Source organism: Panthera pardus, unplaced genomic scaffold (assembly GCF_024362965.1).
Source record: "Panthera pardus isolate Hobbes unplaced genomic scaffold, ASM2436296v1 HiC_scaffold_15, whole genome shotgun sequence".
Classification (NCBI taxonomy): domain Eukaryota; kingdom Metazoa; phylum Chordata; class Mammalia; order Carnivora; family Felidae; genus Panthera; species Panthera pardus.
The window spans coordinates 83,364,084-83,375,551 of record NW_026526710.1 but is presented as its reverse complement, the minus strand read 5'-3'; positions in this window follow the sequence as shown (position 1 = coordinate 83,375,551).

Here is an 11,468-nt window from a genome sequence, read left to right as displayed (position 1 = left end):
TAAATCAGACAGAGACCCAGCAAAAAAAAGAGAACCAGAAGCCAATATCCCTGATGAATATGTATGCAGAAATTCTCAATAAGCTACTAGCAAATCGAATTCAACAGCATATAAAAAGAATTATTCACCATGATCAAGTGGGATTCATTTCTGGGCTGCAGGGCTGGTTCAACATTTGCAAATCAATCAATGTGATACATCACATTAATAAAATAAAAGATAAGAACCATATGATCCTGTCAATCGATGCAGAAAAAGCATTTGACAAAATTCAGCATCCTTTCTTAATAGAAACCCTCGAGAAAGTCGGGATAGAAGGAGCATACTTAAACATTATAAAAGCCATTTATGAAAACCCATGGCTAATATCATCCTCAATGGGAAAAAACTGAGAGCTTTTCCCCTGAGATCAGGAGCACGACAGGGATGTCCACTCTCACCACTGTTGTTTAACATAGTGTTGTTGGAAGTTCTAGCATCAGCAATCAGACAACAAAAGGAAGTCAAAGGCTTCAAAATTGGCAAAGATGAAGTCAAGCTTTCACTTTTTGCAGATGACATGATATTATACATGGAAAACCCAATAGACTTCACCAAACTTCTGCTAGAACTGATACATGAATTCAGCAAAGTCACAGGATGCAAAATCAATGTATAGAAATCAGTTGCATTCTTATACACTAATAATGAAGCAACAGAAAGACAAATAAAGAAACTGATCCCATTTGCAATTGCACCAAGAAGCATAAAATACCTAGGAATAAACCTAACCAAAGATGTAAAAGATCTGTTTGCTGAAAACTGTAGAAAGCTTATGAAGGAAATTGAAGAAGATATAAAGAAATGGAAAAACATTTCATGCTCATGGATTGGAAGAATAAATATTGTTAAAATGGCAATACTACCCAAAGCTATCTACACATTCAATGCAATCCCAATCAAAATTGCACCAGCATTCTTCTCGAAGCCAGAACAAGCAATCCTAAAATCTGTATGGAACCACAAAAGAACCAAAATAGCCAAAGTAATTTTGAAGAAGACCAAAGCGGGAGGCATCACAATCCCATACTTTAGCCTCTACTACAAAGCTGTAATCATCAAGACAGCATGGTATTGGCACAAAAACAGACACATAGACCAATGGAATAGAATAGAAACCCCAGAATTAGACCCACAAAAGTATGGCCAACTAATCTTTGACAAAGCAGGAAAGAATATCCAGTGGAAAAAGGACAGTCTCTTTAACTAATGGTGCTGGGAGAGCTGGACAGCAACATGCAGAAGAATGAAACTAGACCACTTTCTTCCACCATTCACAAAAATAAACTCAAAATGGATAAAGGACCTGAATGCGAGACAGGAAACCATCAAAACCCTAGAGACCTCTCTGACCTCAGCCGCAGCAATTTCCTACTTGACACATCTCCAAAGGCAAGGGAATTAAAAGCAAAAATGAACTATTGGGACCTCATGAAGATAAAAAGCTTCTGCACTGCCAAGGAAACAATCAACAACACTAAAAGGCAACCAAAGGAATGGGAAAAGATATTTACAAATGACATATCAGGCAAAGGGCTAGTATCCAAAATCTATAAAGAACTCACCAAACTCCACACCCAAAAAACAAATAAGCCAGTGAAGAAATGGGCAGAAAACATGAATACACACTTCTCTAAAGAAGACATCCAGATGGCAAATAGGCACATGAAAAGATGCTCAACGTTGCTCCTCATCAGGGAAATACAAATCAAAACCACACTCAGGTATCACCTCATGCCGGTCAGGGTGGCCAAAATGAACAAATCAGGAGACTATAGATGCTGGAGAGGATGTGGAGAAACGGGAACCCTCTTGCACCGTTGGTGGGAATGCAAACTGGTGCAGCCACTCTGGAAAGCAGTGTGGAGGTTCCTCAAAAAATTAAAAATAGATCTACCCTATGACCCAGCAATAGCACTGCTAGGAACTTACCCAAGGGATACAGGAGTGCTGATGCATAGGGGCACTTGTACTCCAATGTTTATAGCAGCACTTTCAACAATAGCCATATTATAGAAAGCGCCTAAATGTCCATCCACAGATGAATGGATGAAGACATTGTGGTTTATATACACCATGTAATACTATGTGGCAATGAGAAAGAATGAAATATGATCTTTTGTAGCAACGTGGATGGAACTGGAGAGTGTTATGCTAAGTGAAATAAGTCATACAGAGAAAGACAGATACCATATGTTTTCACTCTTATGTGGACCCTGAGAAACTTAACAGAAGACCATGGGAAGGGGAAGGGGAAAAAAAAAAGAGAGGGAGAGAGCCAAAGCATAAGAGACTCTTAAAAAACTGAGAATAAACTGAAGGTTGATGGGGGGTGGGAGGGAGGGGAGGGTGGGTGATGGGCATTGGGGAGGGCACCTGTTGGGATGAGCACTGGGTGTTGTATGGAAACCAATTTGACAATAAATTTTATATTAAAAAGAAATAAATAAATAAATATTTAAAAATAAAATAAAAAAAAACTCTGAGTCTTCAAGATAAACATTTTTATTTGTGCATTATAACCTCATTTAAGAAAAAATCTGAGTGAATTGAAACTGGTAAAGATTATGACATTGAGGCAGTGCATTACAGGGCTAGAGCTTATATTTAAAAGACAGGTAGGGTTCTAGACCATATTATTTGCTGATTATATTATATCATTACCAGTTACTTAATCCTTTTGAGCTTGTTTGCATATATAAATTAGAGTTAATGTATACCTCATAAGGTCCTGTAAAGATTCACTGCAGTAATTAAAGTGTCATTACATGATAAGTATTCACAAAATACTCGTTTTCTGATATTCCTGCTTGACTGATTAGGAGGAGAAACACTGGATAAGCTATGCCATGAGGCTGGTATGAGTGGAAGATGTCAAGTCCACGGATCACCAAAGTTGTCGGTTATTTTATGACTAACACAATCCACTTTTTTATCATTATTTAATATCAAATTCTCTCAAAATGTGAAAGTAATTTAACTAAGTCACTTTCACAGGTAAACAATTCTTCTTTTGAAGAATATATGTATATATTTATATATTATATATAAATATGTATAACATAAATATTAATATAAATATATAATATATATAATATAAATATATAATACATATAATATAAATATATAATATATAATATAAATATATAATATATAAAAATCAATATAAATATATAATATAAAAATTAATATAAATATATAATATATAAATATTAAAAATTATAATATATTATAATATATAAATATTTATAAATATATAAAAATATAAATAAATATATAAATGTACATATTTCCCATTGACTAGCCTAACACTCTAAATTTTTTAGCATGTATAGCACAGATCTGTTTAGAGACTTCTCCCCCCCCCCCCCCACTGTCCAATTTCATTTTGGTCGCTCCATCGATGTGACTTGCTTTTTAGAGTGTAAACATCTCAGTAGGAGTGAACAAGATGGTTTTCTGAACTTGATAGGAGAATTTTACTTCTCTAAGGGAAGAATCTGTCATAAAACCATGACTTGATTGGCTATCACCCATTTCCTTACCGTATGTTATTCTATGTGACTCAACACGTACTCCTTTGTGCCTCCGTCCATGTTTAACTACCCAATTTCACTTAGTGTTATGCCTACGCTAGGTTGCAGTTAGAATTGTGTGTACTGAAAAACGGTACCATTAATGTCCATTTTACGAGAGCCTTGTCTCAAATATTTCCATCTGCTGTATAAGAAATCCACACATTCTCTATGTCACAATGCATACTAATTTTTCAATCCTTATTAAGCAATGTTAATTACAGGGATAAAAAGGCACGGTATACATATTATGGTAGCTATTTGTATTTATTGTTTATATTTCACACATACAAATGTTTCAAAGCTGCAGAAGGAAGTGGTCGAGGTGAACTGCGATGTCTTCATAGCAAGTTTTAGGTGTCCTAGTTCATTAAAGCTGTATCAAGAAAAAAACGGAAAGAGAAACCATCGATGAATATAATCGCTAACAAAACGGAAATCATTTGAAAGGAATTGTATGAACTCATTATCATGCCTTTATGTTACAGAATAGATTGTGCAAATACAGATATTGTTACCCCGTGACTTATCTTTCTCTTCTTTTAACTGCGCTTAAGAGTAAGAGTTCTTACATTGATTAAGTTAACACAGTTATATTTATCTCCAAATATGTCCAGCTTGCAAGTGTAGGCATGGATAGAGCAGATTCAGATTTAAACAGATATGTGGTTTTTCCCTCTAGTAAGGCGAAGGCAGATTAGGCAACCGGACTGATGGTATATTCATGGGAATGATTAAAATGATTGACCTGGAGGGGTGCCTGGGTGGCTCGGTTATCAGGTGACTAACTCTTGACTTCAGCTCAGGTCACGATCTCGTGGTTGGTGGGTTTGGCACCCACATGGGCCTGTGCACTGTGAGAGGGCAGAGTCTGCTTGAGATTCCCTCTCTCCCTCTCTCCCTGCCCCTCTCTGTGCTCTCTTTCTCTCAAAATAAATAAATAAACTTAAAATTAAAAAAAAATTAATGTTTATTTATTTTCGAGACAGACAGAGAGAGACAGAGTACGAGCAGTGGAGGGGCGGAGAGAGGAGGAAACAGAATCTGAAGCAGCTTCCAGGCTCCGAGCTGTCAGCACAGAGCCCGATGTGGGGCGTGAACCCATGAACGGTGAGATCATGACCTGAGCCCGGGATGCAAGCTTAACTGACTGAGCCACCCAGGTGCCCCCCCAATTTTTTCTAAATGACTGACCTTGAAATTGAGGTAGGTTTCAAAGGAATAAAAGGAAAGGTGGGGTTCGTGGATGAAACAGGTGGTAAGATCAGGGCATTGTGGGCCCTTGTTGGGATGCAAGAGATGGGGAGCCAGAAGATTAGAGGAATGGCTGGAAAAATTGAAGGTGGTGTTTGGAAGGGGGGTATTTGGAATTATCATTTTGACAGGGTGTTTGGTTTTGAGTGATAAATTTTAGGGAATGGCCTTGGAATCAATGGGTAAAGAAGAGGAGGTCAAATGACGGAGATGTCAGGACATGGGAGAGATCACGTCTGCAGATATTGAAGTCGCCAAGAATTGAGAAGTACTGGGGAGGGTGGCCTTGAGCCAGGAGCGAAAGCACTCACAAAAGTAAGAGGATTGGCCAGGATCTCCACAAAACAGAGGAACGATGAGAATTCGTGAGTGACATAGTCAGGTGGCATAAATTGAGTTTCCTGGAATAAAACACAGTGTCCCTTCCCTGCTTGTCTCCTACTACAGTGTCAGGGAGCTGGAAACAATTGAGGTCTCCCCAAAATATAGTTCCGGAGGAGGAAAAGTAAAGCTAGTGAAAGGAACTAGTTTTTTTGAAGAAAGAAGTATATTCTGAAAATTGGTTTTTCTGTACCTTGGCTATTTTATAAATTGGAAAACAAAACAAAACAAAAACAAAAACCTGACATGTTGCCCTGTTGGAAGCAGGCAATAATGTACTACCTGGCCTATGTTGGTGAAAAAGAGGAAAATAAAAGAATCAGTCCTGGACATTCAAGAACCAGCCTGGTGCTCACCACCAGACCGTGTTATAAACGATCACGCCGAGCACCAACCTCAGACAAAGTTACTGAGACCATGATAAAATACGCCAGATGGAGGCCACTTCATAATTTCATCTGAGAAGACGCAAAAACTGGTCACTACGTCATCCTTAAAATACCACACCTCTCCTCCTCCCCATCATCACCCCCAGAATAGGCAACCACCGGTTACTGACCAATTAAGTACAGCTTTAGCCACATGCTAACCTCTCCTCCCCTTAGAGCATATATTTTGCAATATCCAGTAATCCTATATGGTACCCATTAGGTGTGTCTATTTTAAATTGAGCATATAAAACTAAAATGTCAGTTTCACCATCTCATAGCCACAGGTACTGGCAAGTGTAGCTAAAGATCATTCCCATAATCACAGAAAGTTCTACGGACGACACTACTATAGAGGTTTTGAAGTTTATGTCTGTGGTCTTAATTTCTTTTCTTTTTATCACAAAAGGTACCTCAAAATGTTTTTATCTCCTTTTACATGTCTTTTAATGTGTCTACTAATGTTAGTAAATAATTTTTCACACTTTATTCTCTTCACAGGTTCTCTTACCGTATTTACTTTCACATATGTTATTTGTTAATATTTGATGGTCTCCCGAGGTCTTTGGGGTCTCTCCTTCCCTCCCTCTTCTTCCACATATTCAGTTATCTTATATCATTCATAAAAATGCCATATTCCACAGTTAAATTATAATTTTTAAGTTAAAAATTCTACAAAAAATTATTTTGTCAAGAATGGCCGTGCGTTTTTTCCTGATTTTTGCTTATGTGTGTTTATTTTTATGAACTCGAAATCTTTATCTCAAAATTCTGAAGATGATATACCATTATTTTCTGATACTTATTATAGACCAGAACAGTATGCATTCTGTATTATTTTTGTTTCTTTGTAGGTAGACTTATTTCTCTCACATGCTTGTATAATTTTATTCTTTAACCTCTACCATAATGATGCACTGGGGAGTGGGCCAGTGTTTACTACTTGTTTTGGAATTGGTGAAGTAAATTTTTTTCTTCATCTTGGAGAACTTTTTAGTATTATAGATATAAATAAATGAATATGGATAAACAAACACATATATCTGTTATGCACATAACTATTACGTATATTCATATCACACGCATACATATTCACATATACGTATCTACCTATGTATACATCCATCCATCTATCCATCCGTTTATTTGTTCTGGTCCCCTCTTTCAGTGATGACAGCTATCTATCATTTGTTTTTCAGTCCATTCTATAAAAACTTCAACAATTTGATTTTCTTCATTATTGCATCGGCTCTTTAATTTCTGCCTAACACTATTTTAATTTCTATGATTGTATTTTTAATTTCCATGAAACCCAATTTACTTCAATTTTGTTTGCTTCATTTTTTCCTTCCTTCTTTTCCTTTCCTTCCTTCCTTCCTTCCTTCCTTCCTTCCTTCCTTCCTTCCTTCCTTCTTTCCTTCCTTCCTTCCTTCCTTCCTTCCTTCCTTCCTTCCTTCCTTCTTTTCCTTCCTCCCTCCCTCTTTCCTTCCTTTTTCCTTTCAGCGAGAGTAGTCTCATGTTTTCCTTCCCTTATGCTTTCCTGGTCACAATATTCTGTTGTGATGCCAGCTTCATATTTTTATTTTGAAAACATCAGATTATTTTTAGAATTTAACTGATGGCTTCTTTTCTTGTTTTATCTGATTTGGGTGAAGAAGATGACTTTTTCCATCCTTTAGCTAGGTTGAAATATGTACAGGTGGAATAGAATTCACACTTCCCTACATGACTGTAAATTGCATTTGGCCGCACTGTCTGTTTACTAGAGAAGCAACATGACAAAGGTAACTTCATGTTGTTTCAGGCATTCGTTAGGGGCAGGGATGTCTCGTCGAGGTGGATTCTACTGTCCAGATGAGGGGGTGGAATCCCAACATACTCATCGTGGCTGTGATTCGTCAAACTGCTTTACTTTACTTATGAGGATTCCACCTCCAGAATGGTTTTTGTTTTCGTTTTTTGTTTTGTTTTTTTTTTTAGTTGCTAGGTTTTAACGTTTTTATAAATATGGAGGAGGAGACGCATTTACATCAGAATTGGGACTGTAACATTGTCTTGAGTACTTTTCCTTAATTGTTGAAGTAACCCAAGTGTTCTATTTTAGTGTTTTGGGGGAAATCGGGGCCACTGCCATAAACAACATGAAAAAGGATGCTGTAAATTTCTAACCCAAGGAAAGACTCCATTGTAAGGGGCCACGTTTTCCCTGCAGATTTGTTGATACATCTGGAAAAGAAGTGTCCTGAACTGAAACCTTCCAAGATTTCTTTCCTTGACAATTAGGATGGAGTTTGCAATGCCCAAATGGCCAAGAACTTAGCAGAGTTGCTGAGATTCAGAAACAGACACCTTGATCTTCATTTTTGGTTGAATACATTGAGGAGCGCTGCCTACATATGACCTGAATAATTAATGATAAGCAAACAACTTTAAGAAAGCACTTGGAACTTCTATTTCTTAACCATTTATTCATATCAAAAATCCTGACCGTGGTTTATAATTTCCTAAAAAAGGTGATGCACATCTTTTAGTGAAATATTATGAGATACATCCAATGTAAGATTTATTATTTATGTAGAATTTTGGAAGAAATTCTAAAGTATTACTGCTATTCTAAAAACTATTTTTTACTAAATTCCTCTTTGCTATGTTTGTAACCTGTAGTAATAATTCATCAGGTTTACTTGTGCTTTGTCAACTTATAATTAATGCAATTGTTTAATTATCTGCTCTGTTGAAGTGGTAAAGTCTCAATATTGTGGAGTCACCTTTGGAAAATATAAGTGGTTTTCAGCATTTTTTCCCTTGTTTGTTTTGTGAAAATTGGACCAAGACCCTTTGAAATGCAAAAATTCTTGGCCTTTATCTTTTTAATAGTCCTGGAGAGATCCATGTATACTGTATTGTGTATTTTCCTTGTCAAATGGTGTGGTTGTCTTTGAATGAGGTTATCATAAGAAAATAAGAGGAACTATCCTCAATCGCTTTATATTTTTGTTATAAATAACCTGGCTACAAGTGAATGAGGCTTGTTTGCGATACAGGGTCCCCATAATGTAGGTCAAAAATTAGACTTTATCATTTAGAACAACTTATTTCATTAAGACAAAAAAAAGAAAAAAGAAAAAAATCTTTCTAAAGTGAAGTGACAAATATCTAAATATGTTGCCAAGTTTTCTAAGAAGTTAATGTTCAAATTTAATGCTAGTAACACTATTTCCTAAAGTTAAAAATACATGGAGTTTTAAAATTTTTGTGCATATATCTGAAACTGTCCAGGTTCATTTTAAAGGAACAATCGTGCTTGTTCTAAATATTTTCATCAAGTCCCAAGAAATCCTATTTTTCTGTTTATTAGATAGAAAAGGGATATACATAAAAAAATCAAGAAATCATTTTAACCAGGTCAATATTTTATCTCTGAGAGACAACTGTTACGTGGTTTATGTCACAGCTCTGTCCCAAGTATAATCACACAAAACTGAAAATACAAGCTACAATACGTCAACATCCATCGTTAACACACCAATCCTGGATAATGAACTTCTCCAAATTTTACTTGAAGCTATTACTACTGGAATAATTGTGACAGTTAATATGTGATATTTAAAGTTGAATTTTTAATCTAAGTCTTTCTAAATTATTAATTGCACATCTAAAAGTTAACTTGTTGAGATGTGTTTAAAAAAATATTCACCATGCCCTTTATGATTCTACACATGGATCATAATCACCTTAAGAGGACCAAAAAATTCCTCATTTATTTAGTCTTTTTTAAATCAGTAACCCATATCATGTGATTGATCACTTTGGTATTTATTCGCTTTATAAAACTTGCCGTGTTGTTTTCTGATGTTAATTGTATATAGCATTTCAAATTCATTTATATCAGAATTGTGTATATACCTTACTAAAATATTTCCTATTTTACCTATAGCATCCTCTGGACATGGTCTGAAATTTTATCCTAAGTTTCATGTTAAGTAGCTGTTTATAAGAAAGTGCTACATGGTGACATTCTCTAACTAGGTGACTGATAGCATGAAATTCTTGTTTCCAATTACATGGATTTTTACAGTATATATGTCTAATTTGCTAATCTCATGCATCTTAGTAAAAATCTTACTGCATTTATTGACTTGGCGTTCATTACATGGAAGAACTTTATTTCATGTGTCAAAATAAGACTTTCCTTGGGACACCTGGGTGGCTCAGTCGGTTGATCGTCTGACTCTTGGTTTTGGCTAAGATCATGATCCCAGGGTCATGGGATCGAGCCCCACATCAGGCTCAGCTCTGAGTGTGGATCCTACTTAAGACTCTTTCTCTCCTGCTCTGCCCCTTTCCCTTGGTCTCTCTCTCTCTGTCTAAAATAAAATAAATAAATGAGACTTTCCACTCTAAGTGCCCTCTTGTGAATTATTTATACACACACATTTCATGTTTAAGCACTTATAAATGTAAGTTTATATAACCTGTATAAATACACAGGATAGCACTGGGTCCTGGAGGTGTCCCATCTCTCGTGACAGCAGGCCCTTTTTCCCATTTTGCCAAAATGAATAGCCAACTGAAACTACACCATGCAAAGAAACTCATTTTCCACGGATGCCATACATTTTTTTCACATATGTGTAGGTCGATTTTTGGGTTCTGTCTTATGGTCCACTGGTCTACTTTATCTTTGCAATGGCCATGTGTTAATTACCGTAGCAAGCGTCTGCATCTCCTTCTTCAAAAACTCCTTAACTACTCTTGATTGTCTGCGGTTCCATAAGACAACCTGCTAATATCTTTACAACTAGCTATGTGGGGATTTTGATTAAATTTGCTGAACTAATAAACACAGTTTGGAAGAGAATTGACATCTTCATAGCACATCAGTCCGGGCTCACTCAAAGTGGCAGAAGTGCTATGAGCGATGCAAACTAGGAAATTTATTATTGAGATTAAATCTGCGGTGCTGGGAGCTGAGGGGTCACCTGTGTAGGCAGTTGCTTCCGGATGTGATATTGGGGTACAGTTCCATCAGGTCAGCCGATTGCTGTTAGAGAAGGAAAGCCCAAGGGGAAGCACGGACTGGATCCTATAAGGACAAGTGGAACCTGTCAAGAACCGTTGGAAATGGTGTTGTTCTCTTACCTCTCGCAGCTACAGAGCAGGAGGGGACCTGTAGGGGAAGCTGGCTTGCGTGGCCGCGGAGCTGCGTGCATCCTTGACCCAGACCAGGAAGGCCAGAACGATGGAGGGGCTGGGAGTGAGGGTGCTGCTTCAGGTCAAAAATAAACCACGATACGGGGACACCTCAGTGTGGTGCGAGGGAGTGAGGGAGCGAGGACACGCACAGAGGGAGTGAGGACTCTCCAGGGTCTCCTCAGTCAGTTAAGCGTCCGACTTTGGCTCAGGTCATGATCTCACAGTTCTATGGGTTCGAGCCCTGCATCAGGCCCTGTGCTGGCAGCTCAGAGCCTGGATCCTGCTTCGGATTCTGTATCTCCCTCTCTCTCTCTCTGCCCCTCCCCTGCTCACACTCTGTCTCTATCTCTCTCCCAAAAATAGATAAACAAAAAAAATTTTTTTTAAAAACCAAAAGGATTATAGATCTAAATGTAAGAGGTGTAACAGCTAACTTCTGATAGAAAACAAAGAAGAAAATCTTTCTGACATTGTGCCAAAGATTTCCTGACCAGGTTAAAAGACACGAAATACAAAAAATGACAGGATGGATTCCATTAAGATTAAGAACTTTTGCTCTAAGAAATGTCCTGTTAGAAACAAAAATCACACAAAA